This window comes from Stegodyphus dumicola, chromosome 1 (assembly GCF_044657685.1).
Source record: "Stegodyphus dumicola isolate Sdum_Otavi_A_Nest chromosome 1, ASM4465768v1".
NCBI classification, from domain to species: Eukaryota; Metazoa; Arthropoda; class Arachnida; order Araneae; family Eresidae; genus Stegodyphus; species Stegodyphus dumicola.
This window is the reverse complement of record NC_140768.1, coordinates 142126095-142142926: the sequence shown is the minus strand read 5'-3', so window position 1 is coordinate 142142926 and position 16832 is coordinate 142126095. Positions and strand designations below refer to the sequence as shown.

The 16832-nt window shown below is 32.0% G+C and overlaps 1 protein-coding gene across 1 annotated transcript in view; it reads right to left on the bottom strand.

The window, feature by feature from the left end:
• Positions 1-15541, bottom strand: part of LOC118201057 (core alpha-(1,3)-fucosyltransferase-like) — a 51834-nt gene extending 36293 nt beyond the window's left edge. The window contains exon 1 of the mRNA XM_085821473.1: positions 15385-15541. The gene's annotated coding sequence lies outside the window, so the exon portion shown is untranslated. The remainder of the gene's footprint in view (positions 1-15384) is intronic.
• Positions 15542-16832: the final 1291 nt, after the last annotated feature.

Genomic DNA, 16832 nt, shown 5'->3' with positions numbered 1-16832 from the left:
ATTATTTTATATTGATCGGAGAAGCTTCCTACTTTTCAACCCTGTTACTAAAAATAGATAGAATTTTGCAGTTCTCAGACATAGGAGTGGCGCTAAGTTCTCCCGAATTTTGGCATCCATTACCTGACAATACCGTTGCCAAAGAATTAAAGTTCAGATTCTGATATTTCTCCGAATTCGCCTGATTGATGCACCATTTCCAGAACGCTGCCATTTCACGTGAATGCAGTAGTTAGTAGATATATTTCGGAGACTTTGTTTTATATAAATTATATATATATAACAGGCGTTAAATACTCACTCTAAATCATTTAACTGATAGGGATATGATAATTTATTCCTAAACCTGAGAAGGCGGTATAAGTTGGATGACTGTCAGTTGAAAGATTTGTATATAGTGTAATTACTCAATTGTATATATTGTAAAAAGCTAATTGTCTTCAGACATATACTGTTACTATACTGTTACTAAAAATTGGGCCTATTTCCTGCCTTTAGACTGTCTACTAGCTCTTGGACAGCGAAAATGCCTTTTCCCTTTCTTAAATTCTTAATCATTGCGACACGACAATTAGCCAGAAATTAATTAATTTCCATTCACTAGTAGTTTTAAAAAAATCTTAACAGACGGTCTCTCTCAGATAAGAACTCCACAAAATACATCCCTCAAGAATTCCAAGTCCCACCCACTACCATAAATTACTTCACCCAAGTCTTACCGACTGATATTATTCAAAGCCCCTACTGCCGCTAAGAATTTTCGGACACCCTACACTTCTGAGTCAGACACGAAGAGAACACATTGCCAACTCCCCCACTAGAAAGAATGTAAGTTACTTAATACCTTTCTGGCCTTTATATCTTCATGTACATTCACTGATCTTATTTATATTATTTTCTATATTATTTTCTATATTATTTTTATGTTCTCTTTGATTTGTTTTTACAAAGTTTGCATTATTTATCTTTTTTATAATCTTCTATGTTTATTTCAACTTTACTTTGATTTCGATTTCATAATGACAATTTCCAATGTTTAATTTCTACAAATAATATAGTACTCAAATACATAAAGATGATAGTGTCGGGGACAGTTACTCGAGTTTTACAGGATTTCTCTACAGTAATTGATTTTTACTCCAAATTGAATTGACTAAAATACTTCATGAGAATAAGTTCTTTGAGTAGCAACTATTCGCGGAAATATTTGGCCTGACTAGAATTGCCGGTTTGGCTTTAACTTATAACTCGAGTAAAGACGAAACATTTTCATATTTACGTATTTTTATCAATTATTGATCATTGAACGGGAGTTGGTTTGTTCCCCTTGAAAAGTCAACTAATTTCCGATCAATGACAATAATTACATGTTTTAATTTTTACTTTTACAATTGTAATATTATTCTTCGTGATGATTTAACTCCAGTCCCCATTAAAACATTATTAACATTTTGCTTTCAAATTACTTCAAAACATCTTTCAAAATATAACTTACCAGTATGGATGCACACTTTTAAAATAATTCTACTTTAATTAAACTTAGGAGATAATATAATCAATTAATCAATACTGTTTAGGAAATAAATTATATATATATATATATATATATAAAACACTGGATTTTTTATGTGCTTTCAATTACACCATGAAGGTATGGGACAATGAAGGACAAAATTCCTTACATCATGAGATCTGTATTTCATTTTTCGATTTAGAATTTCTTGATAAACTGAGTGATTTAAGTGAAATTAATTCATTTTAAAATCGCTCAATTTGTTGAACGATTGTAGATTAACTGAATATGAATGAAAAACTAAAAATCTTGTGTTTTATCGAAAGACAACACTGTAGGAACTGGTTGTAAAAATATAATTTCTTAATTTAGGTGCCTCAGTGGCCGAGCTTTAAAATCGATCCTTTCGATAAAACACAAGATTGAGTAGTTTTTTTGGTTTTGCCTATATGTGACGTCCATGTGAGAAATTTCAGTTAAAAATGTGTTAAAATTATTTTTATTAAATCTTAAATAAAAGCATTAAAATTATCATAAATTAAATTAATTAAATAAGTAAATTAAACTAATAAATTAAAGCATTAAAATTTCGTGCATAATTTTGTGTAGTATAAAAATATGTAGAGACAAAGTAATTAATATTTAAAAAAGTAGTAGTGAATTTTGAAAAATGTAGTTTTTAAAAATAATTTTAAATTTAGCACTTTGATCATATTTTTCATCAGAATTTTAATCATAACTCCTTGTTAAAATATAATTCAACAATAATTTTCACCACAAACATTAAAATGTAGAAAACAATAATAATAATAATAATAATAATCTGAAAGTTTTCATATTTTAAAGGGCGCTTTAAAGTTTTCTGAAAGATGAAATATAAAATTCGATGACAACATTATTCAAAATGTGATGGCTATAGGTTTGTTTCTTCCCAATGCTAGAAATATACATACATTCATACAGATTCTTTAATGTTTAATTTCTTTAAATGCAAATACATGGCGATAATATTTGGTGGCAGCAATTTGAAAAGTGATACAAAGCATTTAAGTGTTTCGACGAGAAACGACTTTTTGAGACTAATATTGGTCTCTCTCTGCCGCTCTTCCTCTTCCTCATTCATTTCCTTCCTCTTCCTTTCTTCATATATACCGCTCTTCATCATTATGTATTCAGACGTGATTCTAAAACTACGTTCTGGCCGGAAGTGGTAAGTTGAAGTTAAGAATTGATAGGAAAGAAACTTTAACCAAAATTTAACTGTTAAATAAAATTAACATAATCCTTACAAAATATCCAAATGATAATATTAATGAACATTAGCAACATATTTATAATAAATAAAATGCTTCTGACATTTAGTGGCTCATATTAGACTATTAATCATCTTTATCAAAAGCCTGCTTCTTTTGAAAAAAATTATTCACGCCGTTTTGGGAAAATAAATAAATTTATTCAAAAAGCTGTTAAAATAAACTCGCCTAAGTATTCGGATACTTCCGATTTCAGTGCAAATAATACAGCGTATATAATGAAATACTTTTTATTTAATAAAAATAACAATTAACAGTTTACATTTAATAAATAAACAGTTTGCATTAAATAAGAACAACAAGAAACAGTTTATCTCTACATATAATGAAAGAAAGAATCTGTCTGTGTGTGTATTTGTGTCTTTCGTTTGTATGCGCGTAAGCTAATAGACCCAGGGCTACGAAATTTGATACATAGGTGCTTCTAGATAAGAGCCAGTGCACCTCGATTTTTTTCAAAATTCGAATCATATTTTTTTAATTACTTTTTTATGAAATCGCATCATTTTGAATAGTTTCATATTGCTTATTTCACTGTTTTTAAGATACTGAAAAGTTTAGCATGATTTTTGTTTTCAGCGGGAAGTTGGTTAACTTATTTATTATGATAATTAATATTTGTGTTAAGGGATATTGCTCATTTCAAGCTGCTTATTTTCTTTTGATTTTTGAGCACGCAACACGCACTTCGCAATGTTCTTATTTTGACCAGTGGCGTAACTAAAACTTTTAGGCTTAATAACAGAATATGTTTAAAATTCCCAATGAAGTGTTAAATATTGGCATACATTTTAATATTTTTTCAGTCTTAACAGTTTATTATATCAATATTCAGTTTTCTAAGAATGATGGCCAAAAAATTTTTCTTAGTCCAAAGGAGCTTTGTTCCTGAAGGACTATTGTTCTCGTTTTGCGATTTTGCGTTGAATCACTGTAAATGTCCAGTTCACATTTCAAAATGTTACTACCAAACGTTAGAGTCCTGCATTATATTTCAAGAAATTAAATAATGAAAAATCTGCATAAATGTATGTTTATTTCTGGCATTGTGATAAAACAACGGTACATAGAGCCATCGAATTTTGAATGAAGTAATCCTCCTACGAATATGGGCAAGTGGAAGACCAAATTTGAAATTTGGAATTTGTTTTATTGCCGATTTCATATTTTGTAAAACATTAACGAATTTTCGAGTAACAAACTCGAAGATTTAAAAGTGAGCAATGGCAACACTCTACGGTGGGGAGGGGGACCTTTTTATCTCTAGCGGGCGCGGAACTGTGTATCGGAAATTCTAAAGATATGCTCATTTTAAAATTATTTTGCGACATTGCTACTGAACTGAATTTTATGGTTTAAGTGCAACAACGTGATATTTAATAAATAAAGGTAACACACAAAAAGTTTAAAAAAAAAAAAAATGCTCCTTTGGACGTAATTTAAAATCTGAAACCTTTCAGATTTATTTTTTTTCGGGGGGCGGGGCTTGTTTTCTGTTTTTTCGTTATTAATTTGTTGTTTGTTTATCTATAAAAAAGGAAGTTCATCTCACTTATACCATATAAAATTTAATTTGACAGTGAAATCACAAAATATTTAAAAACAGCAAATCACTAGAATTCGCGATAGAGTGGTAGAGTTTGCCCTACATATTTTTGCGATTGCTATATTATTTCTTAAAAGTTAGCCGCCTAAAACAGTTATCATGAAAAAAATATATATAATGATTTTAATGAGTCCAGGTAGTATTTAATAAAAGCATAAAAAGAAAAAGAAATTCAATATTTCGTTAGATATCCTTTAGCTAAAACATTCTTCTTGCGCTTTGCAATGGATTCTATTAAGTTTTTTCATTTAAGAGCATTTTATTTGTTCTGTTCCTAAGATTCATTATTACTTCGTAAGATTTACTATACACCGCGAAGATGACATCCGTCCTAGTTCGCACCTTACGGAATTGAACGTCATTTCTGCGGAAATCAGTTACACTGGCATACAAGGCCTGTTGTTCAGTACATATTATTTTCTTTTGTTACAAGATATTTTGAATAGCACAGTATTACATATGAACACTCTTGCAACATAAATCAATACTATATATAAGTGAAATTATATTGTATGTATACACATATATGCATTTGGCAGTGCATTAAATGAGTACTACATTTGGTGTATAAATAAGTCAAATGTGATACATTTAAGTGATGACAATCAATGTGGAAGAAAGATTTTTACACTACAGAAATATATAGGCATTATGCAACATTGTTATTGGTAATTCATTTGTTAGATGCATATTTACTATATTGGAATGAACACTTATATTACGAAAGTTAGATACTTATATTATAAATACTTATATTACAGGAGCTGAAACAGTAATTTAGCTATTTGGGGAATGACTGTGATGAAAGCTGTTCCAGGTTACTGCGTTTTTGCAGCTCAGTAGGTAGTGATTGCATGTAGTTTCGTTAATTTACTATTACTAGAGCTTTCAAACAAATATCAAGTTTCCTTATTCTTTTTTTTCCTCAATAAATACACGTCAAATATGTTTCGCGATCAAGAGGACGTCTCAGCCACAGGTCTGTTTTTTATAATTTTTTTTTGTGTGTGTGTGTGTTTTTTAAAATCTTTTTCTTGGTCTTAGCAAGACCCACGACGTTTGTTTTCATTAGAATTTTATTTCTTTAGATTTTGATTTCTGTACCATAATATTTATAAAGGTTTTATTCTTTAAGCTAGCAGGACCAGCTCGTACGTTATTGTATAATTTGACTAATAGCAGACCGCTATTTATTTTATTTTATTATTATTATTATTATTTTTTTGTTTTGCTCGGTGTTGCATTTACTTTTTCTTACATCTTAATGTGTTTTTTCTGCGGACGTGTCGGGAAAAAGGAACAGAGAATTGAAGCTCCAAAAAGACTTTTTCAGGACAATTCATATTATTTAAAAATTTTTTTTCGTCAAACAACAGCTTCAATTGTCTGTTTCGGCGAAACGCGTAATGGTGTTAGTTTGAGTCAACATTCAACCAATTTTCCCTTGAAAAGCCTGGTTGGAGGTCCAATTGGGCTAATTTACCATTTTCCGCTTTGTAATTTTTATAATTTTATAGTTTTTGCAATTTATGTTTTATTATTATGTTTTAATTTCATTTTGTTTTAACTCGCTCCGTCGAACAGTTTTTTATAAGTGTTAACTTTACACATATCACTTCGATAGGTTTTGCTCTTTTTTTTTTTTTTTTTTTTTTTTTTTTTGTGCATTCACATGTTTCCAACAATTGATTTTAACAGTTTTTTGTTCTGTATTTTATTTCGCGTGTAGGCTGTTTTTTCACCTTTCCATGTTAATATTTTAAAAATTACTTCCATGTTAATATTTTTTTAAAAATACTGCGTTGAACTATTTCTTGGAGCCACAACTCCTGGTAACTTTTTAGCGAGCTCTCTACAATATTTCTTCCTATTATTTCATATTTTTGCAGCATTTTGCGCAAAATTTTTAAGACCAAATAAGTCTTACCACAATTTACTTATTAGCTTTTCAATTTCTATTTAAATTATATATATATATACAAGTTACACCCTGTTTTAAATTTGAAAAAAACTTTAGCTGGTAATTAGCTTTAGCGTGGTAATTAGCCACTACGATGTAGTAGCTAACAGCATTTGAAACTGCCAGCTTCCTGATTACAATCAATTTATCAATTTATAGATTTTTTTCACCAACATATAATCACAGGAGATCTTAGCATCATTCAAGATGAGCAACTACGACAACTCATGCAACTAGGTACCAAATTTCGTCCTACTGTAAGGATCCTAAGTTTTACTAACGTTTATTTTATTTTAAATCTTTACTATCACTTCTTATTTTCTACTTCTGGCCAGAATTAAAAGCTTTAACTTATTTATGCAAATTTGTCTTGCGAACGCCAAGTACTTAAGTTGTGGCTTTTTGCCAAGCAAGAGAGAGGAAGAAGTTATTAGAAGCAGGTCGCTTGCCATAGTAGTTTTTTACTCGGTTGCTGGTTGCCTTCAAGGCCAGAGGTTTAATCCTCGTGATAATTTTAAACGTATCGTAGTGTTAGCAGCTCTCTGTACTACATACGGATTTTGTTAAATAACGGCCAATCTTAAAGTTAGGCACTTGTATATTAATCCAAAGTTAGTTTTAGTTAGAGTTTTAGTTAGTAGTTTTATATTCTTACGTTCAGACCACAAGTGGTTGGTCTCTGTATTCCGAAGTTCCGGAAATCTCTGTAAAGATAGAAAAATAAAGGGTTTCGTATACCCTTCCTGTGTGTATTGTCTACTTCACAATTTATTGAACATAGCTTGAGTAAGCTCCCTGTTCCGAGTCAGGACAGTTCATGTTTCCGAGGCAAGTAAAGAGGAACACAAGTCCTGATACTACTTTCGGTCTTAATAAACACTATTGCTTAAAACAGTTCAGCAACGATCTTAATAAGTTCATTTTTTGGCTAGTAATCGCAATAACTTACCGACGGCAACATTTCTTGAACAGAAAGCAACTTTAATTAAAGATTTTAAACTTATGCTTTTCAAGCTACCTAGTTTCAGTCAAGTCCACAGTAAGAGGCATCTAGAATCTCAAATTAATATGCTGCAAGAAAGTTTTATCATCACCAAAATCGACAAAGCGAGTAATAATTTCAGTGTCATATGAAAAGATTTTATTACGACATTCTGCATAAGAAATTACATAGCACCTGCACCTATCAACAAGTCTCTACCGGCACTAAAATACTTTTCAGTAAATTTAAAGCACTTCATAAAAGAATTAAAATCCCTCCCAACGAATTTAATAATAGGTTTGCAAATCTCAATGCACTTCTAAAGTTTCATAAAACTCCAGTCAAATTCAGATACATAGCTAACAGTACCAGAAGTTATTTAAAGGAAATAGATTATCTCTTTGGACAGAAACTTAAGCTCATTCGAGATGTTATCAATAATTTTGGTTTTAAAGATCAACATTGCAACTGTATGATTTCAAGCAACGAACAAATTCTTAAGACTTTAAATTCACTTAAATTAGAGCGTGTCCAATGCTACGATTTTGAGAACCGTTATGCTACTTTACCACTAGAAGAAATTAATTCATGCTTGCTTACTCTCCATAATTTATTTCCAAAGATCACTACAATATTATCAACTGAAGATTGGCAACTTTTCCTTAAAAGTGTACTTTTTAACAATTATATTCAATTTAATAACAACATTTTTAAACAAGTACAAGGTATATCTATGGGCGGAAACTTTTCAGCCTCAATCTGTGAACTATTCCTTTTCACCGAAGAATTTGTACTTTCACTTAAAATTGAAGATCAAAAGTATTTCCAACACATCTTTCGTTATATAGATGATGTTATTGCTTTTAACAACTTCAACAAAATAGATAAAGCTAATATTTACCCTACTTGTCTCAAGCTTAATACCACTAATACAGATCAAAATGATATAGTTTACCTTGATTTACATATTCTGGATTACATTCTTTTAAAAATCATCGACAAACGCAGAGATTTCAACTTTCCTATACTTAAATTAACTAACTGGAATTCTAATATTTCTAAAAGACTCATTATCAACCCAATTAATGCACAACTTCTTAGAATTAAAAGAATCTGTAATAATACAAAACACCTCCAAGAAGAAGTACTCTACTTTGTTAAAATCTTACATAGCAATCTTATTCCAAAAACAGTCATTAAAAACTTATTTAAAAAAGCTGGCATTTACTTGTCTTTTTAGATTTTTTGAGTTAGATAATGAAATTTTTTACTCAAATCCCATAGGGAAGGTGATTAATGGATGGCTAATTCAGATGATCTAATGTAAAAATGTAAAGTTAATTCCTCTCACAACTTCAATTTTACTTTCCACGTTTGGCTCAGTACTTCAAATTGTGGAGCAATTCATAACGGAGGCGATGAGGTTGTACTACTCCGACATTAATTCACCCCCACACCCCCGCTAACTGTGATTGGACTTGATCCAAAAAAAAAAAAAAGGAAGGAGAAACATTCTCTCCTTGTATGACTCACTTCTCTCGTTATGCAATGGACAGTAAACAACGCTTGTAATCATCGCTATATTTTTTTCTTCTAATACCTAATAAATATGTTATTTTTGCGTTTGCTAAAATAATGATCGTGTTTCTTACCTCCGCAGCTTGGATTACACTTTATTAAGGTAAGAACTTTAATTCTGTTTTATTCATCTGCTCGCCTCGATTTAGTGAAGTTGTAACAGTAAACAAAAATGAACCACGAATACCTTCAACAAAAGATTATGAGACTGAAAATATGTTTACTTCAACTAAACGCATAAAATATATCGAGATAAGCCATTAAAAAAAACATAAGAGATACTTTACCATAAATTATCGCTGGATAATCCGAAAAAGGAAAAGCCAAGCCTGTCTTCAAAAGCGAAACAAAACTGCATAGTTGCGTACTGCGCATTCGAAATACAGAAGCAGAAATGGCTACTAGCTGCGAAAATAAATATTCGATCATGAAACTAAACAATAACAACTATCAAGTATGGAAATACTTGATAGTTAATATAAACTTGAAATGATCCTGAAAAAGGAAAATTTATGGGATTTAATAGCAGATGATACACCAAAAGAAATAAACGTCGAATGGAGAAAACGAGATGAACAAGCACAAGCTACCATTAGTTTACTCGTAGAAGACAACCAAATCGTACACGTAAGAAATAAAACGACAGCCAAAGAAATATGGAATGAATTAAAGAAAATGCATGAAAGAAAGAATCTTTCCAGTAAACTTTACCTTCTGAGAAAGCTGTATACGTTAAAAGCAGAAAACGAATACAAACTCGAAGAACACGTCAACAAAATGCTCGAAATCCTAGACGAACTGCGAGGAATCGGTGAAGAAATAAAGGACAGTCACATTGCAGCGCTCTTACTAAGAGGCTTACCAAAGAGCTACGAAAATCTCATTACAGCTTTAGAAGCACGCCCAGAAGAAGAACTAACGCTGGAATACGTAAAAACGAAACTCATCGACGAATGTCTGAGAAGAAAAGAAGTCACGCGAGCAGAAGAAACGACTGCCTTCAAAACGAATTTTAGCACAAAATTCAAGCATTTAAATCAACGAAGATGCAATTATTGCAAAAAAATAGGACACTTAGAAAAAGAATGCAGATTTTTAAATAACCACAAAGAAAAAGATAAAAACGAAAGTAACTCATTTTTCAAGAATGAAAAGCGAACGAAAATAAAGGAAATTATGGAAATAAACAGAAAACGAAAGTTGCTGTAAACGAGGATACACATGAAGATGAAAACGAAAATAAGAATCGTGAGAAGACTGAGAATTACACGTTCGAAGTCACCAGAGAAAGAAAATCTCAAAACTCAAACTGGTGAGTTGACTCAGGTGCTACTTGTCATATGACCGATAACATAAACTTTTTCACCAAATTGGATAGAAGCAAAACTGAGCAGATAATAATTGCTAACGGCAAGCAGATGAAGTCCGAAGGTATAGGAGAAGGATACTTATATTGTACAGACGACGAAGATAACGAAATAGAAGTGAGACTCGTAGATGTTCTGTACGTTCCTGACTTAGAAGGAGGATTGATATCCGTAAAAAAATTTACAAAGAAAGGATTCACAGTTGAATTTGAAGAAGATATTTGCAGAATAAAGAAGAAAAATAAAACCATAGGAATTGCTAAAGCAGAAGGAAATTTCAACTGCAGAAAGAAGAGAAAATAGTATAGATCTTTGGCATAGAAGGCTAGGACATAGAAATTATGAAGCAATCAAGAGGTTAAAGAACGACGACCTGGCAACCGGAATAAGAATTGACGGAGAAGCCAAAAAGGAAAAAGAATGCGAATGCTGTATCAGAGGCAAAATGACTGAATTGCCGTATCCCAAGCTAAACAACTATAAAGCGAAATCAGTTCTAGACTTGATACACTCAGATATTTGTGGACCAATCGGTACAACATCATTAGGAGGAAAGAAATACTTCATAACATTCATCGACGATCATTCGAGATACACAACGATCTATCTGCTAGCTACAAAAGATGAAGCTATCTCCAAATTAAAACAATTCGTAACCATGACGAAGAACAAATTTGGAAAGAAGCCAAAAGTCTTAAGAACAGACAATGGAGGAGAATATACAAGCAAAGAGATTGAAGACTATCTAAAGGAAAAGGGAATCGAACATCAAACCTCCGTAGCATATTCACCGCAACAGAACGGTAGAGCAGAAAGAAAAAATCGATACTTAATGGAAAAACGTCCGTCACCAAAGAAACTAAGCTATACACCCATGACTACGAATTTTACGAAGAACCAAAACAACCAGGATGACGTTTTTCCCGATAATCGGAAGTATACGGAAGCAGTGGGAGCACTTTTATATTTAGCAACAGTATCAAGACCTGACATAGCAAATTCTGTTCGAATACTTAGTAGAAAAGTAGAAAATCCATCAACATCGGACTGGAACGGTATCATTAAAATCATACGATAGTTGAGAGCGACAATTAATTACAAATTACATCTAAAATCCAATGGTGCACCAGTCATCAAAGCTTACAGTGACGCTGATTGGGCAGGAGATACCTCTGACAGAAAATCCACATCCGGATATCTATTTCAAATAGGAAACAGTACTGTATCATGGGGAAGCAAGAAACAAAATTGTGTCGCCCTATCTTCGACAGAAGCCGAATACATCGCTCTAGCCTTAACATTGCAGGAGCTACAATGGATTAGACAACTGATGGGAGATTTAGGCTTCGCTCAACAGGAAGCTAACATCGTATTCGAGGACAATATATCATGCATAAATCTTTCCAGAAAAGAGAAAGGAAGCAGTTACACCAAACACATCGATGTGAAATACCACTACGTATGTGATCTACAAAATCAAGGGATTGTAAAATTAATACACTGCAACAGTAAAATGATGTATGCAGACATGTTCACAAAACCTTTGCCCAGACAACAGCTGGAGTTTTTAATAAAAGGAATCGGGCTTACTGTGGACAAAACAGCTCATCGAGTGGGAGATTGTGGAGCAATTCATAACGGAGGCGATGAGGCTGTACTACTCCGACATTAATTCACCCCCCACACCCCCGCTAACTGTGATTGGACTTGATCCAAAAAAGGAAGAAGAAACATTCTCTCCTTGTATGACTCACTTCTCGCGTTATGCAATGGACAGTAAACAACGCTTGTAATCATCGCTATATTTTTTTCTTCTAATACCTAATAAATATGTTATTTTTGCGTTTGCTAAAATAATGATCATGTTCCTTACCTCCGCAGCTTGGATTACACTTTATTAAGGTAAGAACTTTAATTCTGTTTTATTCATCTGCTCGCCTCGATTTAGCGAAGTTGTAACAGTAAACAAAAATGAACCACGAATACCTTCAACACAAATTCTATTCTTGAATAATTCTTGAATAGAAAACTTAAGTTTTTTCTGGCCAATCCTATCCTTTTATTTATTTTTAGGGCCTTTTTCGTTTCAAGTAGCTTAAAAGCCTTCTAGCTTGAAGAATTACGACTTTAATTAACAAATTGCTGTGTTTTTCCAATTTCTACTGTTTTCAGGCAATTTTTTACCATTTTTTTTGGAGTTAGCCATTTTGAATTCACCTCCTTTCAACTTTCTAGAATTTACTTCGAGCAAGACGCCATTTAGAACAAATTTCTACCATCTTCGACCGTTAACCCCCCCCTCCCCGCTTTCTGAGTCAATTTGTGCCAACTGTCTGTTACGTTTCATTGGGCATAGCTTTATGACGTTTCTTTCCCTTTTACTTCGTCCCACTTTATTGGTGAGCTTAATTCTTATCGTTTCTGGAGGCAAATGACGACAATTTTCAGCTCATAGCTTTTCACAGAAGAAGTCGCAGATTAAGATTTGTTTAAGATTTTTTCTTTCCCTTGTTTTAATTTTGCTCACAGCAAGACCTAAAGTATATATTTAAAAGTATGTTAGTATAAATTGAAAAGTTTTTCTTTCTTTTATAAAGTTTTAACTCTTTAAGCTAGTAGGTCCTCACTAAAAATCTCGTATAGGTGAACTAATAGCAATTCACTATTTATTTTATTCTGTACATTTGCCTAACCAGGCTAGTCTGTATAGTTTTTTCCTTGCACCATTTATGTGTTTCTCATTTACTTTTAACCAGCGGATGCGTCGGGAAATGAAGCAGAGAAATTGAGACTTAATACGTTATTTTGTCGGTTTAATAGTCAAAAAGTTATTTCGAGTTCAGTCTCAGTTCTTCTGTTTTGATGAAACGTGATATGGAAATAGCTGGATTCGAAGATCATTGTGCATTTTCCCTGAAGAATCCGTAAGGAGATTCGAATTAGGCTAATTTACCATTTACCGCTTCTTTGTATTTTTGCTTGTGTCTTAAATAACTTTTGTGTTTATGTTAAAATGTTTTAGGATTGTTGAAACTTTAATAAACATTTTTTAACATTCAAATTTGATTTGAGTTTTACATTCACTTTTTATTTGTCAGTTTTCTTGTTATAATTTCATTTTTCTTGTATTTAAACTTTTAATTGCAATTTATTTTAACTTAGTGCTAATAATTATTCACGGGAACCACAGTATCACATTTGCTTTAAAGCAATAGCATGAAGAATTTCCTTTTTACCTTGTTTTCTAATTTTGCAGCTCAATGCGCAAAATTCTTAACCGCATAGGTCTTTTTTAGCTTGTCCTCCTTTCTTAAATTATATATATATATATATATATATTCGGAAGCCTTTTTATGCTTCCCTTAAGAATATATATATATATTTACACCAATTTATATTATTTTCTACAAAAATTAAACTTTCCATTCCAGAGGAAGCGAAACATCCCCAAACCACTGCGCCTCTACCCCTGTGCTTAACAGCTGTCAATAGGCTTTTTGAATTCGTTCTATATTCGTTTTCGCCACATAATAATTTCGTCCACCACATCGAAATATATTAAATTTTGACTTGTTTGCAAATGACAATGTGACATGAACAATGTAAATTGTTCTAATCTAATTGTAACATTGTTCTGTTTTCTCACCAATAATTTTCAGAACGCCAGTCGTGTTTACCTTGTATTTGCATTGAAGAATTTCCTTCTTAATTGGTTTATTTAATAACAGCAAAGCAATCGAGGGCTATCTGCCTACGGTAATGGATCCCTTCGTGGAGAACTTTCTAAAGGAAACTGACTCGTATACACGTTACACATGAAGGAGATCCACGAAAACGCCCATGCAACCATGCACCATAATTAAGATAACTCTCGTTCGTCAGAATTCGAGCTCCGAACCAAACTACTAGTGTTCAGCGACTTTGCCGAAAGGCCGTTGGTGGGCCGAATTCCTTTCCGTTTCCTATTATATCCATGTAAGCCTAATGACTCTTCTAATAGTTTCAGTGCTAACATTTATTGCAAACTTTCCCTAAATCCGCTGTTAGTTTTATAGTATTAATTTTAACGTTCTTATTTGTTTTTTCGCATGATAAATCTCTGGTTCTTTAATGTTAGCTTGGACAATGCTCTTGATTTCAGTGCACTTTCAACAGTTCGACGCAATTACCATCGTTTTATAACATAAAAATGGTTGAATGCTTTACGTCAGGTATTTTTTGATACTTCAAATACTTTTTACCAACTATAAAATGATGAATGTTCGGATAGAATATTTGTTAATTTCTAACGACTGGTCATGTTTCCTTCAGATATGGAAATACGAATGTATTATCCTAAACAAGTAATGATCTGCAAATTGTTAAATTAACTCTTGTGAAGTATTGTCATTTAAAGCAATAAATTATGACAAGAAATATCGTCTCCAAAAATACTAGAACAAAACTTTTGAGTCTGTGAATTATGAGAGTTATTACTTAAAACTTTTCGATTAAATTCTTTTATTACAAGGAATATTTTTATGAAGTTTATTTTGCAAAAAGCAAAGTTAAAGTAGAGGGGAGGGGGAAATTTGCATTAGGAAAAAAATTTGAAAATCTACCTTTCAATATTTAGTACAAGATCTGCTCAAATAAAATTCAACAATGTAAATATCCGAAAACCAATAATAGCCCCTGCGTATTACGTATATACTAAGAATCTTTGATTTTATATAAACACAAGATTAGAAAGTAAATTAAGGTCTTATATAACATTACAATGTTATAAATAAAAGTAATTACATAAATGTATTTATGTAATCACTAATATAAATGCCAAATCGATTGCAAAATAAATCACTAATCTTATAAAATAAATCACTAATATTAATGCTTGAACTCCTTATAAACGCATGCATGCAATTTTATTTTGGTGATTTTTCTTTTATTCATTGTTTAAAAGAATGTTCTAAATTTCTAAATTGCTCACGGTTAAGTTACTGAAGATATGGAATTCTACAATATGACGTCATCACGCAACAAACAATAAGGGAATAATATCTTCAAAAATGATGCTACAGCTTACCATTTCAGGAAGAGTCGTCTGCGGCATTCATCGCTCGAGTAGGAGCACTGCGGCCGAAGAGGACGCCGGCGAGCAGAACGTTTCATTGTGAGCCCGCCGAATCACCATCATCGATCTCCTACTCCTATCCCATGATTCCTTTCTTCAACTTCCAGTGGCAGGGGGGAAGGCCTCCCCGTTGGTGGCAGGAGGAATGAAATGAAACACGTAATGCGCCAGGTGTGAAAAGAAACAGTCCTTGGAAGGGGGAGGTGCAGATGCGATTTACACAAAATGGACAACATTCTTTACACAAGCAGAGTTTAAAACGAGTGTATTACATAGAATGCATTTCCAAACATTCCAAATGAACAGGCATTTGGTTATTAGAAAAATTGGGTCAATTGGATTCCACCCCCCGAATTGGATTCAAACAGTGCTAAAATAAAATTTTCCCTTCCTACATTAATTATCCTTAATTGTTATATGACAATCGCTAAGTATCAGATCTCCGAAATAATCGATATCTTGCACTTTAATTAAAGTGCTACCTTTCTTAACATTTTACATTTCTCGAAATTCTTGTTTTTGACAAAATGTTGCCCTCCTCAAATACTTTTTTGTAACAGAAAAATGCTTCAGACATTTTTGTAACAAAAATTCCATTGCGAAAAAAAAAAAAAAAAAATTGCTTATTCATTGCTAAATTACACTCGCCATTTAGGAAAATTATTAAAATGAACATTCTTAAATCAATGAAAAGCACTTTAATTACAAATAAAAGGACATGAAATACGAAAATTGCTAATGTCGATGAAAACTGTAAAAACTGCTGAATAAACTTTGCAAGCGATTTTGGTGCAAGTGTGTATTTTAAATGAAATATTCCCCATAACTTTTGTATAACATCAGTATAACTTCTCATTATTTAAAATTTAATACTGCCAACTTTCCCTCTCTTTGGTAGTTGTTTTAGGTATATTTTATTTGTAAATGCATAATGGCAATATTAAAGTTGGTACAATATCAGCAACTTTTTCTTAAATTTATTTTTTTAGGAGGAACACAATAATCATTTCACAACAATCATCTGCATTATTAATTAATGAAGAATTTGTCTGTCTTTCTGTCTGCATATATGTATAGTTCTGCATTTTATCTATATACTTGAATTACTGAATTATAAATAATTTACTTGCATTAATTTATGCTATACCTCTATAGCTCAATTTACTGTAGAAAAGCCACGAATTATTTTAAGATCTAAATCTTTTTTAACCTCTCTAAGTTCTTATTTTATCTCAAAGGAGCGTTAGCCCAGAAAGGCTATTAGTCTACAAACGGCATTTTGCATCCGTTCACCATAAAATTAATAACACTTTTTAAATTGTTGCCACCAAATATTATCGCCCTGTATTATAATATTTAAAGAAATTAAAAAATGAAGAATCTACATGAATGTATGCATG